Raw genomic sequence first — 23,079 nt, forward strand, 5'->3', positions numbered from 1 at the left:
TCTCTTTCGATTGCATATCCGAGAATAATCTATACTTGCGGTTTTATAACGGTAGAAAGCTGACCTGTCATTGGCTGAACAGTTGTAACCTGAGTCGTCATTGGCTGAAAGACCTGACCTTTAATGAGTAGGTGTACTTTAATGACATGCATTAAAGGTTTGCTACCAGGTGTATAATTACTACATTTCGGCATGGTCGAGCATAAATGAATGAATGGTACAATATTATGCACGATTTTCACTAACGATAAAGACTGTTTACAATGCTGGAGTAAAAAAAGAAATTATAAACCTGTTGGAAATAAATCAAGTAATGTTCTAACAGTGTTAGAGAGAAAACAAATTATTCGGATATAAGAATGTGAAACATTTTTTTTTTAAATTACTCCTTTGTTTAATTTTTACATATTTGGAAAGTGCATTAATTTTATGCACATACTCGTACCTGTCAACTTCGGAAATTACAAAATCTGTACACATTTTTTTTGTAGCACATATCGAGATGTCTGAATTATCTACACATTTACTGAAACAATATAGTAGATGTACCGTTTCTTTCGACTTCTGATAGTTAGCTGCCTATTTGGCTTACAGGTTAACATGGCAAACAAGGTTAACCTGGAAGTAGCCAATCACCGTTTGACGCTCTCTGAACTCTTATAGAACATTATCGATACATTGCTGACTAAGCGGTTCCTACCACTAGCATTGCATCAAGTTGGCAATGTTGCCATGACAGCAGACCCTAAGCCATGCAGCTAGCGAGCTGTCAGAAGTCGAAAGAAATGTTAATTCTACTATAACATTTACTATGAAGAATAGCCTAACCAACAAATCTGACGTTGCTGATTTGATTCTTCAGTAATGTGGTATCAAAACGTTGCTCGAAACACTTCCCCTTTTGTACAGATTTAACAGTCAATATGTTGTTCTTAAATAAATGCTGAGTTCCTGGAAGTAAAGCCATTAACTCTCTTGCTCTTCAATTTATTTTTTTATTGGGTTATTTTACGACGCTGTATCAACATCTAGGTTATTTAGCGTCTGAATGAAATGAAGATGATAATGCCGGTGAAATGAGTCCGGGGTCCAGCACTGAAAGTTACCCAGCATTTGCTCGTATTGCTCTTCAATATAGGACAGTGATGTAACAACCGTTTTAATGTAGGCACCATATTTTTATGTTGTGGCAGTTATAACACCTGACAGTCAATAGGCCTATTTAGTTTTCCCAGAGTGGCAAAAAAAAAAAAAAAAAAAAAAAGAGGATCTGAACTGGCTAAAAGTCCTTTCAAATTCCCCATTGTTGTGTGGAATTGAGAAAACACCTAACAACCTTAATACTTCATCATAGATATTTTAATCTCTTCCATACTAACTAATGTTTTCAGTATCTTCTTCCACCTACAAGGCGCAAAAGTGGAAGTGCAGCACATACAGTTCTTTGTCAATATATTTCTCTTCATAGTTCAAAATTGCAAGCTATCTTTTAACAAAAAATTGAACAGCTGTAAATGAAACATCATTGACCTCTATCTTTATCAGTAGCTCATTTTTAAAGAAAATCTATAATCATAAGATGTGCAGTAATATACGAGTTTTAAGCCAAATTTTAATGTGCAGTAATACATTCCCGAAAAAAAACTTTCTCATTTTCCAACAAACAACTCAGTATCTTTCTTTTGGTTTACTCTGCTGTAGCAGGCCTAACCAACTTCTAAAACCGAATTTGCTTCTTTAATCGCTTTAGGTTCAACACATCTTGCTATTAACTTCTGGAAAACTAGTAAAATTGATTGACACAAATGATGACAAGCACTAGACAGTAATATAACATTTGACTGTACTGTATTACATTGTAAAGGAACAAACATCATCTTCTTTTCAAACTGAATAAATGAACATGAGTCTTTCTTCCCTATGTAAGTTTAACTTTGATGATCCAAAATATTTTTTTTCCTTCTCAACCAGTTCACATCAAAATGAGCCTAAGTGCACTTTTTAAGTTTAATATAAATACATTTTAATTCAGTAATATAAGTAACAAACTTAAAATTGAAAAGATAAAAGAATTTTATCTCTCCAAGTTCACTTTAATATTTTCTATGTGTTTGAAGTGAAGAATGATAACGCTGATACCTTTGGTCCTAAATATGATTAAGTTCATAGCTCTGTATTTATTCTAGCATGCTCATTTCATCTGCGGAAGACAGCAAGGGAGTATAGCAAACAGCTGATGGATTTAATTTCTTTTAGAATTTTTAATTATTTCAGAAATAGATCTCTTATTGCAGAAACTTTTCATGTCCCGTCCATTACAGAAAAGGTAAGAAAGTTAGGTTTTAATTTTAATGATAATGAGAATAATATTATAGGCCTAAATGTTATAATTTCTGTAAGAATTTACTACTGAATTCTAACATAAAAATATAATGTTGTTAAACACTGACAAAATTCAATGAATTCACAGTTTTTAAGTGTCCTGTCCATTACAACTTACATATCATATGCCTTATTCTCAATATTTATATTATCGCTGCACCTCTAAAATCCGCTATGTGTTTTAAAAAGATTTCGCAGGAGAAAGAAAACAGCATTGTCACTTTTAATTCTGTTGATTTTCAAAGCCAGTTTCGGTATAATTTCAATCATTATGCCTACAAGAAAAATGATGAAATTATATCAAAAGTAACTTTGAAAATCTAGGGAATTAAAAGTAGCAATGGTTTTTTCTTTCTCCTGCAAAATCTTTTTTAAAACAGATAGGAGATCTTGGAGGTGCAACGACAATAGGACTCATGGGCACTAAATTTAACAATAAATGCAGCAAAACTTTTTTAATAATTGGTAATGCAGCATTTTCTGACGAAATATTCAAGACTTTTAAATACTTTATTGTTGTTGTTTAGTCAACTGTCCAAGGACAGGTCTGAACATAAGTGACACCAATAGAGGCAACTAAGTCAGGAGATAATGGGTTAATGTGTCCAGTTTCTTTCCCTCTCAATTGCATACATTGCTGACTAGATACGTATTACATTAATCAGACTTCAAAATACTTTATTTTATTATGGAGGTTAATACAAAAAAAAAAAAAAAAATACAAAGAGATGCTGATGGCAAACAAAGAAGAATGGCAAAATTGTTTGAAAAAAAAAAAAAGCTCAGAAGAAAGAAGCCCGCAGCAAAGAGAAGAGTGCTTTGGCAAATAGCAAGAAGTTGAAGCTGAAAAGACTAAAGGAAACAGAAAGAAAAAGAAAGTACAGAGCTAAGAAGTAAGAAGAATATCAGAAAAGTCGATCTGAAAATAACTCTTTGAATCTTAGGATCTTATTCTTGTCCACAATCTTGGGAAGAGCAAGAAAGCATGTAAAGAATGTTCTACTGCGAAGTCCAAAGAAAAAAAAAACTGTAATAAAAAAATTAATGTAAGAAATGCTACCAAATGAGAGTACTTTCTTTGCAGTAAGTAGTACAGTAACATGACATCATGGAAGAAATAACTGTCTGATGAGAAGGTATGTAAAGTTCAGGCTTTCTTCTGTTGAGATATTAGTCACCAGGCACCTAGGAAGATTAATTTCAAAAGTGTTAAGGACGTTAATAAAGGAAGCATTTTCTATGTTCATCAATGAAAGTCCAGACCTTAATCTGAGACTTGGTAAATTTCATGAGTTACTCTCATATGTCTCGATGTTCTCAGAAATGCCATACAATGTTTGCATCTGTAGCTAACATTTTAATTGTCAATTCACTGTTGATGCTACAGCAAAAGTAGTTCCTGGTTTTTAAAAAAGTATGCTTCAGAAAGGTGTATGACTGGAGTGTGTGAAGAATGCGAAGAGATTATTATTGCTTTAGTACCTAAGTGTGACTTAAATAATATAGTAATGTGGAAGCAATGCACATTGGGCCAGGTGCTCAATCTAGCAGAAAAAACTTAATTTACCGACACAAAATCGACCATTTCTATGTTCATAATTTGGATAAACATCTATATGTCAACATCTTTCAAGGAAATTAAGATTGCGATAGAATACAGCGGTGTGGAGAGACCTCGAAGTAGGCTTACATATAGGGATGCATCCACTGCACATCAGACGTGATTTAGCGTGTGAAGTATGGATACATTGTGAAAGCTATTCAAGTGCTATATTATATACTTTGAAATGGATATCTTACCCACAGGTATGTACCTTAGATTCCTACAATTTTTGTCAAAATTGAAAATCCTTTATAGTCTTCTGATACGGCTGCTTCATCTTCTATAGCCAAGTCATCTGGACAGTTCCCAGTCTCATGTGACTCTTCTACATATTTCGTTTATCTGTTTAGTATTCCTGGTTTGTTGTCTCTTTGCAGAAGAAAGGTCCAATAATCCTGTGAGCATTGATGGCACACCACACTATTTTTGCCAATGCTATGGAACCTCGATCACATGTTGAGGTTTTTCTATTGCCCAATGCATGTTATTACATGTCTATTAACAAAAAACTATGTCTCATAAAAAAAATCGATCTTGTATCAATTTCGTCATTATGAACTTTTTTACTATCCAGTTACAAAAATTAAGTCTTCTGTTAAAATCAAGGGATTGTTTGTAACTGATTAACTACAGTTATTATAAAGGGCTTTAATTTTATTTTTTTTGTTCGATGGGCAGATGTTTTTGAAATTCCGGTCTCCTGTACTATATGTCTCAGAGACTCTTGAGGTGTCTGTTCCGAAGCAGCTCCAACTTCGTCAATTTTTTCTTCTTTAAGCACACAAGATTGTGGTTGTTTTTTCCTCTCAATTACACAACCTGTTTCAATAAACTTTTTTACTAATTGTTTCATTGCCCTCCTGGCCAGAACTGGGCAGCCTGGAAAATGATTTCTAAATTTTCGCCTTGTTTTGCCACACGATTTTTTTTTTTTTCGTATAATAAGTTTTCACAATGTATGTACATTTAACGCAATCTCCAGTGGTCACTAAATGATCAGCATGGCATAACACAACACAACTCCTCTCTATGTATTCCAATTTCAGACTGACTAGTCATTGAAACATTACAAGAGGTATTGAAGGCCGAGAGAGGGGGAGCTGGCCACCCAGCATTGCTTAACCACTGCTGTCGCCTAGCGGTTAACGAATAAACCGGTACTTATCGCTGGAACACTGTGTAGTAGTAACCTTCAACCAGTGTTATAGTTGGGCCCGAACACATAACAACACAGTTCCAGTAAAACTAGTATTAGGGTTCCACAGTCCCAGTATAAATAATACTGCAATAGCAAGGTTAAAAATGGCCACACAAAGCATATGAAGATAATAGCATCTCAGAAGATATTTTCATTATGTACAATATGCAACACAGAACCAGCCTCACCAATGCGTAGAACTGGTTGAATCAACTACCTATTAGTGGTATTAAAATACAAATTAAGATGCACCTTTAATGAAAGAAGAGAAAACACAGCTTATTTAAGGCAGCAAAAAACGTTTTCTAAAAAAAAAATTCGGTATTGCAATTCTTGAGATTCATTCCAGGCACTTTCCTTTTTAAGTTGAAAATAGTCTAGAAACGAATTCAAATAACAGTACATAGGCCTATACTTCTTTCTTTTTTTGCTTTGCTTTTAATGTATGCCTAAATACATCTATGCTGAAGGTCATTCGAGAGAAAGTGTAAGATCCAGTGCAGTGCCAACTTAAACTGTCAACTGCTCAGTAACGAATACATCCTACATTTTATAATAATGATTTTATAATAATTTGTTTCATCAATCTTTGTTCACGTCATGGCGGATTGGATGTATTCCAGTTCTTAATCCGCCATCACTCTCTATACAAACATTACAAGAACTACTACATATTGAACCTATTAAGTAACCTCAATAATAATAATAATAATAATAATAATAATAATAATAATAATAATAATAAACTAATAATAAGTATAGTTCTCGTATTTAAAACTCTAACTTTAGCTTTTCCACTTCTACATTCAATCTCTTAAAAATTATTCTGTTAACTTCATTGACTACTTTTCATAGTTTCCTATCATGTCCGCTACTCAACATTTATAATTCCATATCCGTTAGAGCTTTGACTTTCTCTTCCCATCTAATTTTAACTCTAAAAAGAAATTTTCCTAATTTATGCAGCTTGCTGGCGTTTAGGAGACCATTTTTTTATAAGCTACTATAGCGTTTATTTGTAGAGATTTTTTGTCCACTCAACCGTTTCTCAAATCATTCGTTGCCTGACACTTTAACGCAATATGCATTGTGTATTCTGCTAGTCCACACAAAGGGCATTTATCCTTCTCTACGTTCCCTCTCTTATTCTTGAGCCTCCAGATACCTAATCTCCACCATGCCATTCCTGTTCTCTCTTCCCTTGAATTTAGTCTAATATATTCTTCCTGTTCCCAAACCTCCCTATAACCTCCCTATAGTATTTTAGTGATCCTAGGTCTTTAATATTACTGAAAATATCTTGTCTCGAAATTTCGTTTGCCCTCTCTTTTACTATTTTTTCCAATAGTTTTCGTGTTCCTAGTTCTCTCCATAGCCAATTTAGATCTAATCTGTTTATTTCTCGTTCCAGCTCTTTCAGCCAATTCGATTTCCAATTAGCGGACATCCTACATTTAATGGATCTAACACAAAACGATTTGCTGAAGTGATGAATAACTCGTGTTAAGATAATGATTGTAAGGAACATGTAACAGAACCTAGAATGCAAAATGAACACAAAATAATGACGTTTAAAACTATATGTAAACTTCTACAACAGTTAAACATTCACTGGCCTTGTAATATTATAACGTGCAACAAAACTGCAAGTTGGATTCTGATTAAGCATGTGCCATTAAGTATTACCGAGATGGGTCTAAGTATACAGTGTGCAAAATACGGAAATTGAGAAGTCAAGGCCTTTTCAAATATGTAATTAGATTTCAGGTTGGGCAAACAGTTTGGAAATTACAATTGTACAGAGTCCCGCAGAAACAACGAACATGTTTTGATCTTACACTGTTTTGAATCTGGTAGGTTTATTGTTCTGTATGTGTGCCTAGCCTTTACAGTTGCCCTTGGAGGTTAGTTTGTATATTAGTTCATATAGTTTCAATGTGTCAGCGAGCCATGGAACATTGCACAGTGAGGGAGCGCATTTGTGCTGTTGAGAATTTCATTAGACCTGGTTCAATCATGGAAACCAAGAGATTGTTTCAAAGACAGCTGAATCGACATGACACTACTTCGGATGTTGCTATTCATAGGTGGATGCGACAGTAAGTGTAAAATACTAATCTCCACCTGGTTGGCCGTGTTCAGTGCGCACTGCAGAAAACATAGCACGAATATGGGACTCTGTGCAGTGGAGTCCTCACAGATTAGCAAACAAGCACGCCATTGCACTGCAAATGTCAGACAGAAGTGTGCAGTGGATTTTGCATGAAGATCTTAAATTTCATCCCTATAAGATGCAAGTTGTGTCATGGCCACCTCCTTCTCCAGACCTAACAGCCCCTGACTTCTTCAGAAGCTATCTCAAGAGAAAGTCTATGTCATACATGGGCAGACTTTTCGGTTACGTGAGGCATTCTTTGAAATAGTTTGTTTACTAGGAGAGTGGACTGCAGCGTGCGATGGGAAATATAAACAGCTGTGACCTGCGTCACCTTATCGTAATCGCTAAGGCGGTCAGTGGCGAATTATTAGGAAAGCGCTTGGTTTTACGTGAGACTCTCGAAAACTTTTATTCAATTGGGCAAATTAATTCGGCAGCTTTAATCATAAACCTCTTTACTGTTTCTCCGTCGCTGAATTGATTTAAATCACAGGCGAGAAATTGCATAACTAGCCAATAATATTCCATCACGTTGTCTACGTTTATTTTATTGAATATTCTGGCGTTTATCAAGATTACTTAATAGATTTGCATGGTCTCGACCTAAAATAATTTCAGAAAATCATATTTCTACGCACATTTGATATTTTTTTATAAATTTCTTTTGGAAATAATAAGTACAAACAACATTTAATTCCTCGTACCTTTTAATGCAGCGTGTTTAAGGTATAATGTCATATTTAGTATACTATGCAAATGTTAAGATCATAAATTTTCTTCGGAATAGTACGAAAAATAACATTTAATTTGTCTTACCTTCTAATTCAGCATGTTCTTTATGACATAAGGATTAATGTCGTTGTATATTAAATTTATTAATGCCTAACAGGATTTTCGAGAATTACATACATCGTATGTTCTCCCCTTCTAAACAGCAAAACAAACTCTTCCTCCCATTTCTCATGACTAATCGCTTTCTAACACGTACACGCTGCTTTGATAATGCCATTATGCCACCACTGATATTGCTTATGAAACTGATATAGAACCTGCCCACGCCTAGGAGCTGCGTGAGGGAGAAAAGGGGTCTGTGAAGGTGATGTCACTCAGAGCGATAAGCTCTGTGAAGGTCAGTGAGGCATTATTTCTCAAGTGAGGCACGATGCCCATCCCTGGTCTATGTCAACAGACCTGGGAGAACGAATCCGAGACGAAATAAATAAGCTACAGCCACAGACATTAGGAAAGATAATGGACAACTTCCACCACCACATACAGCACTGCATTGACAGTGATGGTGCTCAACTAACAGATATCGTCTTCAAAAAATGAATACTGCTTCTGAATCTCCAAGAAGTCTAGTTTCAGGTTATGTGAATATATCTTGATTACATACTAAGAATTAAAATATTTTCCACTTTAAAATGTGTTCATTATTTCTGCTGTACAAATAAGGGCAATTGCAGCTTGTGAACAGTAATAGCTTTAGTGTCGCATCATCCTATGTAGAGATAGTCCTTGATAACAAATTTTAAATTAACTTAAGAACAAAAACGTATTTATATCAGCAAATACTGGAACAGTTGGTTCCACTGCTACTTTTTTTTTTAACTCTTCAGAATTTTATTGTAACAAATATTAATTTCAAAGAATGTGGGGATTAAACAGAATATTATATTTATTCTGATTTTGCCTATTAAAAACAGTTTTTCCCACTGGCCTGGACTTAATTTTAAAATATGGAATTTCGCCAACCCTGCAATATAGAAGTAGTTCAGTTCATCTAGTAAAGCTATTTTGTGATACATGTTAAGGGAAAGGAGCTGTAAACATCACATTGGTGTGCATTGAAGAGAAGTGTAGGGTCATTCCATATCAATTCATCCAGACCCCATGTCACCCACTGTTTCCAATATTTTGTTGAGACTTTGCACATGTCTTACATACCTCAGTGAATGGCTTCCTTTAAAATTGTATTGAAATCCATGAAGTCGTTGAATCAGAAAATAGTAAAATCATTATGAATGTAGTCGCATGTCAGCAGTTGAAAAAATTACAAGTAATGCCACAGTGTATTCTGTAACTGAGATTTATATTGCAGATTATAAATTACTATGATGATTCTACCTTTTTTTTTTTTTTTAGGATTTGTTTGCATTTATTGGAAATTAATTTTTTTTCCGAAGTGCCACACCTTATAAAATGCTTAAAATTATGTATAATAATGACAACACATTGCTAAATCTGTAGACAACAAATTTTATAATGGGAAAATGGTAACAACTTACTTTTTGGCAGAGAAATATAGAAGTGTAAGGCACATTTCTCAAAATGTGAACAATATGTAACTTTTTACAACTGAGACAGTTTGGCTTCAATTCTCTTGTGGGAATTTTTTTTTATAGAATAGGTCCTTTCTGTGGTTGTGCCGACATCAATTTGGCACAAAAGTTTGAAAATGGAGCTTCAAAACTGTCATTGTCAGGCCAATAAAATGATGGAGAAAGCCTATGTGGATGCATGAATTTTACTGTAGCATCATCTTCATATTTAACTTTTTCAATAAAACCTACATACCACAAAGATTCATACACACAAGCAACATAAGAATTTGCCTTGAACTTTGGATTCACAACAGGTTTAAATATGTCAAATATCACACTGTAGTCCACATCAGAATGTAATGCTTTGCTCCAGTTTCATGTAGACAAAGGCACAAATTGATGTATGCTGTGTGTCCCAAGAATAGTTTCTGCATTTTCAAAAAGTTTAGTGAGATCATTTCGAACTTGAACCATTTCCTCTTTTGATACAAAAAAAAAACTGTAATCTCCTTGAGATTCTCCATACAAAAGTTCGACACTTGTGATGCAGAGGTTATTTGTTCAATAAAATTTAGGCCCGGTTTTATAAATATGGTTAATCTAAAGATTATGTTAAACCTAACCATGAGTTTAACTCAACGTGCCTTATTACAGAGTCTCGGTTAAGTTAAACCATAGTGGAATACGATTGATATTACTGCTAGGAAAGAAAAGAAGAACATCGCAGCTGTTTAATTATATTATTGATTTAAAATAGCCGACGCTCGTGGAGAATCTTCATTAAGAAACATCTTTGTTCTTCGATATCAGAGAGAGTATCATAAAAAAACCTAAAAAAGACCAATACCGCGTACTTCAGTATGCTTGTCAGACTTAACCTCAAATAGTTTCTTAATGCTGGCTACCAACGTTATACTCCCAAACACGATGCAACCAAACTAAACCTTGCATGACCATCAGCGACTTAACTCCATAAAAATCAACTGAATAATGAAGTAATAATATTAGTGTGCGTATTTTATGTGTTGTCTAGAATATTTACGAAACAGAATTCAGTAAAGAAAAATTATTTTTACGAGTCTAGTAAAATTAGGTAATATTATTAGTGTGTTTATAAATCAGACCCCACAGTAAATCTTACCAGGAGACTGTCTGTCACACACAGTACAATGCGTAACAGGTTTATAGTAGATTTACGGACACTTCCAAAATCTTCCATCGTTTTCAATATATCTATTACCAGAGGAAAAATAGCGCAGCACAACTAGTAACTGACGCAGAGATTCAACAGAATGTTTTCAAAAATAAAAAAGAAATCATTTATCTTTTCAAATAATCTTTAAATTCAAACCCTAAAACACATATTTTTGCATTTTATAATTTTTCTGTTGCATGTTGTTTCCGAGTTTCAATTTTTCGAAACAAGGTTAGGACTATAAAGCCTAATTCTGAAGGTTTAGGACTGTCTTCTTCGAAAATCTCAATCTGTTTTAAAACTTATGTTCATTTATGTATATTTCAAAGTGGTGCACTCTATTTCGAAAAATTCTTGGCCGCCGTGGTCGTTCAGTAATATTGATCACTCACATATCGTCACTCATACGTTCTTGGAAAACATCTGCAATATCTATGTGTATTGCGGAAATCGCCATCTTGCACTGTTGAGCCTTGAACTGCAGTTTAAAAGACAGAGAACTGCCGATCAAGTTAAACTCAAGTTAACTCAAGATTAACTGGTAGTTAAGGTTTATAATACGAAGCAGAACGAAAAAATTCAGTTTAAACTGAACGTAAGGTTTAAATGGCGTTTATAATACCGGCCCTTAATCGACTTTGTAAACTGGCTTTGGTAACCATCCTTTTCAAAGTATCTCGAATCCCATCAGAAGAAGATTTTCTGTTGCTAATAGCAAAAAATTACCATTTACATTTCATACCACAGTCTACTTCATAATTACATACATTAATGAAATTGTTGTGATTATTGTACTAGGCAGCAAACTATCTGAGAAGTATTCTACAGTTTTAACATGTGAAAGAGAGACGTCTGTTTTCAAGAAATTGACTATGATCTTTTGAGTTTGGTAAATGAAAGAAACATTATGATCTATGTCAACAGAAATTAGGCACAAGCACTTTGAATAAAGTCTTTTATCTTTCTTGTCAGTGTTGTCAACTGTTACCAGATATTACACAATCCTACGTACTGAATGACTTATTTACTTACTGTACTTTACCTTTATGTTGGAAGGTTATTCTAAATAGTTCCATAATTTGTAATATATTTCCGTAGACAAACTATAGGCTACGAGAAAGGGATCAACATGTTAGGTATTTTGTCTGGCAATATGAAATTCATTGGTTTGACTAAACGACTAATTCACGAGACCTAACCTAAAAATGTATTTTGTTGGACCACATGAAATTATTAGTAACTCCAAAAACCGGATATGACCATGAAAAGTATGCTTAAGAATACTCACTCATAATTTTGCTATTCTAGTTATAATTGCTGTCTTCGTGAGCATAATTCCTTCTTCATTATCTTCTTTCAGTTAAATCTGAAAGAACAGAACACCAGTAGGGGAAGTTATTCCCACTCTGGCAGCACGCTTTACGCTTTCTTGGTGGAGTCGCTGCCATGCTTTTTCCTCTTTTTAACATTATTTTAATACAAATCTAAACACGAAAGAAATTTATTAAAATGTGAAATGGCATTTCTATCCATTATCAACCTGCATTATCACACCAAGCATATTATATTTATTTACACTTATCTGACTACAGTCTTGAATTATAACCACAAAGCAACACATAAAATAACTATTATGTATTAATATTAATACTGATATTAATTAATATTAGTATGTTCAAATTTCACTGCTTCCAGCAACCGGCTCAGAAATCTATTACAATTTTAATTTCAAGGAACTCCAGTATCGACAATGTTTGTCTCAGATGTCAACATAACAGTTGCAAAATCACTACCATTTGTAGTATTTATCAGTATCGAAATTCGAAACGAAGTTTGCAAAATAAAATTCAACCTGCAAACTAGAAAATCACCACAATCCACTAGCATATGTAGTAATGGGGGGAAAATGGCTAGATTTCACCCTTAGGGTATGAAGTAAACTGACCCAGACTATACCTGTGTTCCAAGGAAACCCTTGGGCCTTGTCTTGAATTACAAAACTGTAGTTTTCACTGAAATCCAATAAAATGATAGCTGATTCATTATCCAGGTTCTCATTTAACATTTTCAAGTAAGAAAACTGCGCTTTTGCTATAAATGAATGTGGAATGAGTTTCTCAATTTTCTATATTAGTAAATCACAGAATTCAGAGAAAGTACTTATTTCAACAACCATATTTAGTCTGTCTGTTGCCACCAATTGTCTATACCGGATTGGTTCATGGGATCGAAGTCATCTGGAAATTGTTGTTGGATATGTTTTTTAGGACAAGATTACTAGAGCACTTTTCACAAAGACATAGGATGCAAATTCTATTATGTATGTCACAAGTTATTAATTTAATCAGATTGTGGTAAGTTCCTTTCATATGGATACTTTCCAGAAGCAACTGAACATTCTGATGGATTATACACACACAGATAGGCCTAGCATGTGTACCTGAGGATCCTGCAAGCACACACTCTTTAGGTCTGAGGATTGCAAATTTCAATAAACCTATATGTTGTGAGGTCTGTTGTGTTGTCTTGAACAAAGAATGCAACTCTAACAAATTGCTTAAAACAAGCCATTTTTGTTTACAAACACTTTTACTTATGCTTACTTTGTCTTTCATTCCACGCAATATTCTTAAATTGTCATCCAAGTAAAAATCATCACTTTCTTGGTTGTCTCTTCTGATAGCTTCTTCCCTTTCCTTGGTTCGAGCAATGCCAAAATACCTTTCTCAGTCACAAGTGCATATACCTGGCATATCATATACTCTGAAACGTCAAACATTTCACTAAATTTATTTCTACGCCACAACAGTGGTACCTGTGAAATTGGTTGGATTCCTTCACGGATGTTGACATATTTAATTTTATCTTTAATTTGCCCCATTAACTCATCAAAAAGTTGTACTTTCTCTGCACGTTCTCTTCTGTTGTCTCAAGTTCTGATTTGGTTGCTAATTCACTGTCATAAATTTTACTGATTTTAGTTTGAAGTACTTGTGCTCGCTTAGCTACAACCGATCAGCTGTACCTAGAAACTGGGTGCAATTGTATAGGGGATATGTCTAACTGAAGTAAACTGGTGTTCAGTCTACTTGGTGATTCTTGAATCTAATCTGTAGACTCAGTAACGTCTTCACCAGAAGATGATGTTGTGTTTTGAGTTGTGAGAGTGCTATGAACTTCACACAAGCGTTTCTTACACACACTGGACAGAGCTTCTACCCAGGAGTTACAACTAGTCCATCGTCTCTTAATTCCTTTGCTTCTTCCAATGTTATTTCACATGGGGCTGATTTAATTGGACACTTGTAAATGTTAATCAAGTGCGAATTGACATAGATATTTATCTGTGTGTTTTGAACAAATAGCGGAGTCAAAATATAAGTTCCTGTTCTTCGTGTGTCAATGTATTCAATATCTTCAAATTACCACTGAATTCTTCCTCAAGAAAGCTTTCTAGAAGGCAAGGGCAATTGCTACCTTTCATCTTATTTACTTAGAAGAGAATAAACAGATATTGTAATCTGTTCGAGTTGTGATTGTGTATTTACTGACAGAATAACCATGTATGTTGTCAAATATAGGTTGTTGTTGTTGTTCTTGTAAAATATGTTGTAAAAAATGTTGTAAAATATAGGTTTTTAGAGAGATATAATATATACAGTACTTACAACATGTTATATTAAACTTTTACTTCATATATTTACATCATCATCTAACAGCTTGGCTTCTAAACAATATGAGAGATAAATTGGCAATCCTGCCAACTGCTTGACTTATACACAAATATCAGAGCGAAAGTGGCTGTCCTTCTAAACAATATGAGAGATACAAATTAAGCTTTCAGGAATAACTCCCTGTAAAGTTAATTTGAATAATTTCGAGGGAAAAATTGTTCTGGGGCCGGGTATCGAACCCGGGACCTTTGGTTAAACGTACCAACGCTCTCCCACTGAGCTACCCGGGAACTCTACCCGACACCGATCCAATTTTTCTCCTCTATATCCACTGACCTCAAAGTGGGCTGACAACCGTCAAGCAACCAACATTTGAGTGCACTCTAACTCTGTGTGACTTTAAATTGTGGTTTTCTGATACACGTCACTGTACGTAACAGAAAACCACAATTTAAAGTCACACAGAGTTAGTATGCACTCAAATGTTGGTTGCTTGACGGTTGTCAGCCCACTTTGAGGTCTGTGGATATAGAGGAGAAAAATTGGATTGGTGTCGGGTAGAGTTCCCGGGTAGCTCAGTGGGAGAGCATTAGTACATTTAACCAAAGGTCCCGGGTTCGATACCCGGCCTCGGAACAATTTTTTCCTCGAAATTATTCAATATGAGAGATAAATTGGCAATCCTGCCAACTGCTTGACTTATACAAAAAATATCAGACTGAAAGTGGCTGTCCTGCCATCTGGTTTAATGACCTTCAAATTTACCTAAAGAGAATGACAGACATGAAACTATGACAATAGCAATTAACATTTTTCCATCTACTGAAAACATGGTATTCCAATACTACCCATTGTTTCTCCAAAACAATTTTTTTCCTGCTAAACCTTATGAGTCCATAATTATTCCATAGACGTTTCATGATATTTGAAGGTGTGAACTTTCGCAATTAAATTTTACGTACAGAGGCTGACTGCATAAGCCACGAACTCAAATTAGCAAACTACATATCTAATTCAAAAGACGGTCATTCTACAGTTTCATTCAGAAGATCAAACGACTAGCTCAAAAAATGAAGAACACGTAGAACATCTTGTGTGTTAACATGTAAAAATTTTTGATCCTAAATCTGTAACTTCCAATAGTCACTACTCTGCAACCAATCAGCAAAACCCATTCAAATTGTAAAAATATCCATAAATAAATATGCTTGTAGCACAATTCAACACGTTTTTATGAAAATCCCTGACATAGGGTGACATTTTCAGAATTTTTCTCGATGAATTGACAGGGAATGTGACCCAGTAATTATCTACATTAAATAGGAATTCACAAATTGATTCTGCAAGAAAATGTTTATGAATGTGCTAAATGTTTAATCTGACAACAAACATGTGTTTTTTACATATCCCTAAAGAGGATATAATTCCTCAAGAATCTATCCTTAATGACGAATGATCCAGAGTCAGATCCTTTTCCAAGATTCAGGGAAGAAGCCATTACTAGTAATTTGTATCACTTACACCTACTGATCAGGTATGTAAGAATTTATATGATCCATAATATATTCCTCGTCCAATGTGTAAATAAATGCAGATAAAGAATATAGATGCTCCATTTGCATGTAAAGTTCGTAATAGTCAACCATAATTTACATCACGGCAAATGTGGGCAGTTCTTGAAAAAGCTATTTCAATATTAGGACAATAATGACAAAATGACGATAACCATATTCTTGTCTTCAATACAGAGAAGTATGTAAAGAGTAATGTCTGTCAAGTTAAAACAATTCAGCCAACAAGCACAAAAGGATATCCAGTATATTCAGAAGTATATTGTTGTTGTTTAGTCAACTGCCCGAAGACAGGTATATTATTCATCAGATAGGAAGCAGTAAATAACACCTGAAGCAGATGATAAGCACCAGCAGATATGAATAGCATAAAATATGGTCACTGGTATTTTGTTTTTTGTAGAAATTACGAGAGCATACTGAAAAGTAATGCCTCATATTTTTTTTTGTCACGTGAATATAGTTAAAAATATTAGTGATAGTACATGTATTCAGTGACCTTTCTGTTTTCAGTGACACAAGTTTCGTATCTCTGCCAGTAGAGAGCTCTGAGTTGTAGCCTGAAATATAGCGGAATGTACCAGCACTATGTCAGTGCATCTGAAGCAGTGTGCTGTGATCGAGTTTTAACAGCAGAAAATGTGCCCCGATAGACATTCATCAGAGACTGAAGGCTGTTTATCGTGATCAATGTGTTGACTGTGCGACAGTGGTCTGCTCGTGCTCATAATGAACCTGGTGCAACTCTCAACTTGTGTGACAAAGGACGCAGTGGAAGACCACGTACTGTAACTGATGACGATTATTGGAATCGTGTCAATGAACTCATTACAGCGAAGCATCGGATAACACGGGAACACCTGCCAATCCAGTGTGGCATATAAGGGAGCATGTGCAGGCAATAATTGCAGAACTGGGATTCCTGAAAATTTGCGCACGATGGGTGCCTCGAATGCTCCTTCCTCACATGAAACAGAAGAGATGGACATTTGCCAACAATTACTTCTGCACTACGAATGGGAAGGTGATGAACTCTTAAAGAACATTGTCACAGGTGACGAAAACTGGGTACGCCACTTCGATCCCAAAAACAAGAGGTCATCAATGCAGTTCCATCACATAGGATCAGCTGGACCCAAAAAGTTCAAGGATGTGCCATCAGCAGGCAAACTCATGCTTACAGTCTTTTGGGATATTCAAGGTGTGGTGCATATGGAATTCATGCCTAAAGGCATTACCATTAATTCTGTAAGGTATTGTGAAACCCTAAACAAACTGGAAGTATGAATTCGAAGGGTTCATCCAGATAAGGAGCAGCCCCTCCTATAGCATGATAACGTTCGTCCATACACCAGTGCAATGACAACAGAACATATTCAATGTCTTGGTTTTGCTGTTATTGTTCATCCTCCATATAGTCCCGACCTGGCGCCATCAGATTTTCATCTGTTCCCAAAACTTGAAGAACACCTGAGAGGACATTACTTTGATTCTGATGATGCAGTGCAGACAGAAGTGAGGCTGTGGTTCATTATGAGCATGAGCAGACCAATGTCGCACAGTCAACACATTGATCATGATAAACAACCGTCAATCTCCGATGATTGTCTATCAGGGACACATTTTCTGCTGTTAAAAACTCCATCACAGCACACAGCACTCTACTTCAGACACACTGACATAGTGCTGGTACATGCTGCCATGTTTCTGGCTATAACTCAGAGCTCTCTACTGGCAGAGATACGAAACTTGCATCACTGAAAGCAGAAAGTTCACTAAATACAATATACTATCACTAATATTTTAACTACATTCACACCGACAAAAAAATAGGAGACATTACTTTTCAGCATATCCTCGTATGAGTGAAAGAGATTTAAAGTGCAATTTTGTGCTATTTGTAAAAATGAAGTGGAAAATGTAGAAGTAAATGTGATGTTATTAAAACAAGTATAATCAAAGATAGCTTCTGTATACACCAGACATATTATTTAAAAACAGATACTATTACGAATTTTCTTAATTTAAACAACAGCATTTGTATTCATTGTATTGATATAATTTGTATTAAATTACTTGAATAGACTTAAACATTTTGTTTTCTTCTTATATTCAAAGAGAAGTTAAAATAATTGTTAAATATATGAATTAGTACATTCTCTTAATAATAATTTGATAATTTATTGCAAAGTTAAATGCTCCCGAACTAACATTTCTTGCAGACATTACTGTGACAGTGCAATTATTTATTGATGTCGATAACGACAAAGTGCTATTTTATGTAATGTAACTGGAGAAGTGATGAACAATTAGTTTTTAGAAGAAATTCTGTTTTCGATCCCCTACAGCCATTGCTGAAGTAACACTTTCTTTCCTCTATTGTTAGCAACAACGTACTATTTTGCTATGTATTAAAATATAGTCAGTTGGTCTATATGTTTAGCTTCAATGTTGTAATGGTCCTTGTCCTTGAATCATTGCTACATCGATAATGGGAACCAATTCGAAATTTTCGGCCAGTTTTCGACAGCTGAACAATGTCATTACATACCTGCAAGATAGAAATATTTTAAAGTGAGATCCTCCAAATTACAAGATTGTAGGATGTGACAGGACATAAAATTAAGAAAATTTTTCTCTCTGACAGCATTGTGAGGCAATGTCCATCACATAAAAAGATAAAACAATAAACTGTAATGGAAAAATGTGCCATTTCTTGATGGCCAACATATAATATAACTACATATCTTCCTTCTGCTGGTATATTACTGGGTATATTTCACTCATCTCAGTTCTGCTCAACAATGTGCCCTAGTGTTCACATTAACTATAATTCAGTGGTATAAGTATTTTAGAAAGTATATTCTTAATGGCTGCTCAAAATCTTATCATTTCCTGTGGTCCTAACAGAGTTGTACAAATAGATTAATATAATAGCAAGAAGGAAATGTACAATTTAGAATATCAGGTACTAGAATTGTAGGTTTATTGGATGCATGATCCTCATCAGCAACAGGGCATCCTACAATTGTAGAGTGTAATCCCAAAACTGGCTCAGTCCATTTGGCCATTTTTATGATATATAGTCAACTCCAGATATAGTGAACCTCTGCGGACTTGCATATTTTGTTCACTATAACCAGTCTCTCTCTCTCTTAACCTTAAATGACAGAAATGAATGAAATTGTGAAAAAGAAAACAAAATATTTCATTTCTGTGGAATGGATTACACTGTATAAGTACCTTTGCTCACAGTTGATTTACTTAAACTATGCTGTCGACCCACGTTCGCTTGCGAAAGACCACGTTCAATGTTACTTATAATATTCACCTTATCTTCCAAAGAAAACACTTTACGCTCCGACATTTTTATGCAGTACATTCACTGTTGGAACACTGGAACAGGTAGAAATGACAAACACTGTTATGGTGTGACTGCGTATTCAGCCTTGAAATTTCCCGGGTCACTTCATGGAAACTGGGAGATGGTTGATGGAGTTAGGAAGCCATCAAAATCTTACTTTCATTTATGCTCTGGACATAATTCCATTCCCTTTTAATAAAAGAAGGCAATTTCATTTTCCGTTGTTTTGATGCTATCCGTCATGAGAACAAAAGGCAACCCTTTGACGGTGGAGTGAGGCAAAGTCGTCACAGGTTGTCTGGATTTACAGTACAGCTCATTGTCTAGGAATCACTAATCTTATCTTTGTCCTTTGACTAAAGGAGTAAGAAATTTAGAATGTTGTTCTCAACACATTCTTTCAATTTTATACAAGAAGGTCTGACTTCAAATAAGAATTTGTCAGGATACAAGGTTCACTATAACCGAAGCAAGAGTTCACTATAAACGTAAATTTTAATGAACTTTTTAATGTATGCAGGTCGGGACCAACAATTTAGTTCACTATAGCCGAATGTTCACTATAACAGAGTTCACTACATCCAGAGTTGACTATGTGTATATATTAGGGTGGTCTTTATATGACCCGAAAAAAAAAGTTTGGAAATTCCCAACTTCCACTCTCTTATCTAATAGTACACCATTAAAAACGGACATGTGCCAAAAATTTGAGCAATCAGAGCATATTTAAGGTATGCTCAACGATGTTTAATTTCATTCAGGATGTGCCATACTGACACACGGGTAATTGGGTAGTTAATACGTTGAAGTCGTACAACCATATTCAATATCAGAAGTTCTATATCTGGTGTGCAGATCATCAGATCCAAGAGCTCCTTTTGGAGGAAGCATTTGGTCTCTGCAACACAAAGGGACTATCTACAGGACTGGAGATCCTACTGTTTAAGTGATTTAAGAAGTTCTGGCCCAACAGCATGCACAGCTTACTCACTGATTGCAAGCCTGGGGTAGAAGTACCATATATTGCAGCCCAACTAAAGGATGTTTCCACAGATGTGAAAGATTATGTGATTAGTCAACTTGAAGTAACCCATCCATGTAATAATTACCGAGAAGTACTGGAATTGACTTTTTGTTCTTGGAAGAAGTCCCTCTGCGAGGTGTAGGCCTATCATAAGCCAGACGCGATCCATTGAGCACAGTTCATGGCAAGATTGAGCTATGCAGGTACTGAAAATATTCTTATTTAGAGATATGGGTTTCAAGCTAACAAACGCAGAGAAAAGAGTTCTTGGGGAGTTCTGTGTCTTTCGTGTTCGACTGTATGTCAAAGCCTGATTCCTTTCTTGGCTGTCAGCTGGAGCTCCCGCCTGTGATTTGGGTCTGTTGAAACTCCTCGTGACACAAACATCACACGCAGCCAAGGATGCTCTGAAGAAGCTGTGTGGACATTATGTAAGCCAGCGGTGGCGAAAATGTAATCGTTTGCCGAGCAACTGTGTAAGCTGCAACGTGCATAGCACCTATGGAGGGAGGTGAACACCCAAAGGGGAAGTGAAGCAACTGTCTGACTTATTAACGGATTTTCATTTTCCTTACGTCAAGCACTTAAATATGATTTTATACAGTACAAGGCTACAAACTAATGTTTAGTACGTGTAACGAAGAAAGAAATGAACATTAAATGAACAATATCACAACCTAAAATTAACTGTCTTCAGAATGTCTCTGCGACAAAGTTTGAAAATCAGGAATTATGTCACTTACTGCCAGTCGTAGTTGATCACGAAGGTATTTGTCTGTCAGTTGTGATCTAAATTTGGTGTTTACTATTTTAATTGTTGAAAATAATTTTTCACAAACGTAAGTTGTAGCGAACATGGCTTCAACAGAGTAAGCGAAAGAACGAAGCTTTGGATATTTATTTTTGGCAAAGATTTGAAAGTTCAACATTTGTCAAGTCCTTACATCTAGCTTTCATTTGACATCACATAGTAAATCAGTGAGTTCAAATTGAAGAGCTAACCGCATTATTCGTACATCTGCTGAAAAAGGATCGATGTACAGTGATGATGATGATAACAACAACACTTAAACTTTTAATGTTTCATCAGTAACATGTAGTATAATGTCGTTTTATGTTATACAACAATTTTCCTCGTAATACTTGTGAACAAATCATACATTTAATATTCTCATCATATTGACAGCAAAAAAATGCGTCCTCCCATCCTACTTGATCAATTGAAAGGTTGGTAGCAAAAACCGGACAAGTTCAAAAATTCAAATTTTGAGCATAGTATATACAGTTCTCTTCACTTCATTTCAAGCAGCATCTATTGACATAACAAGTTTCTACAAAAAACCGGATTTGTGCCATTGAAATGAGTGTTTGAAAATGTATTGTTTCTGCAAAATGTGGGTTAGTCCAACGCCTTTCTAGCAAAAGACAAACAAGTCACAACTTATCCAGTTCTTGTTAGAAAATATCATGAAGATGGCATTATTGTTGTCTTCTTTTGTTTCATTGCCATATTAGCTGTTATTGTTGGTGTTATTGGTTAAGTATTTCGTTTTACAAATGAATGACCATCAAAATGAACCAAATCCAAAAGAAGCAAGTCATCAGAATGAGGAGAATGTTGAGGTGACAGATGATAATAGCAGTGGGTGTGATGAGTGAAAAAAGCTATAATAATAATAATAATAATAATAATAATAATAATAATAATAATAATAATAATAATAATAAATAACTTTCATTGAGCATAGTTTATGTTACTAGATAATTATTTTTCGGCAATTTGTTTATCCAAACTGCTTATTTTTAACCTATTTAAATTTACCAAAATAAAAGAAACAGTATTTATCCTAGTGCTGTTAAACAGCCTAACAATTTCGATATTATTAGAAAATATGTATGAAACACGTGATGTTTAAACGTCACTTTTTCTTCATTTCAGTGTTATTAAAAACGGAATTTCTTTTTAGTGTTACGAAATGTAGCAATTTTCTTAGGTGCTAGAAAAAGAACGGACTGTGTGTGTGTACGTGCACTTCACCCATACGAGCGACATGGATTAGTAATCAAAACAACAATCACATTAATTTTGGTGTTATTAAAACCCGCACTTTTTTCAGTAGGCTAACACAAGCTAACAGAATACCCTAATTTACATCCCTACAGTCATCAAACATATCAGAGCAACGCCACCACTGCCTGCAAGACAGACTTAAGTCGGGACCATTAAACTATAGCCTACAATAGTCTTTCATAATTAACATTTAACTCTGACTGAGATTCTGGCTGAAATGTAAACCTAGATCTATTATCAAGCATTATACCTCACTGACGATATGTATCCGAGGAAGAATAATTTTGTTTGTATACATCTTAAGTGTCAACGAAGTAAGCAATGAAAGGGGGAAAGAAACTGGCTACACTACCACAATATTTCCTGGCTTAGTTGTCTCATGAGTTATGCCTTATTGGTGTCACTTATGAGTTTCAAACCTTTCTTCATACAGATGACTAAAAACAACAATTGAAGACCTCGGGGGTAAATAGTGGTAATTCTCGAAATTGAGATTGACAGTTTTCTGGTTGTTA

At 35.0% G+C, this 23,079-nt stretch overlaps 1 protein-coding gene across 4 annotated transcripts in view; it reads right to left on the bottom strand.

Moving 5' to 3' along the window:
• Axn (protein axin) overlaps positions 1–23,079 on the bottom strand; it is a 223,961-nt gene that overhangs the window by 197,718 nt on the left and 3,164 nt on the right. Inside the window, exon 1 of one of the 4 annotated variants that reach the window (XM_069841326.1) lies at positions 12,149–12,219. The exons of the other annotated variants lie outside the window; for them this stretch is intronic. The gene's annotated coding sequence lies outside the window, so the exon portion shown is untranslated. Of the gene's footprint in view, positions 1–12,148; positions 12,220–23,079 lie in introns of those variants that run through there. 4 annotated transcript variants of the gene reach the window in all.

The sequence above is a fragment of the Periplaneta americana genome, chromosome 12 (genome assembly GCF_040183065.1).
Source record: "Periplaneta americana isolate PAMFEO1 chromosome 12, P.americana_PAMFEO1_priV1, whole genome shotgun sequence".
Taxonomy (NCBI): domain Eukaryota; kingdom Metazoa; phylum Arthropoda; class Insecta; order Blattodea; family Blattidae; genus Periplaneta; species Periplaneta americana.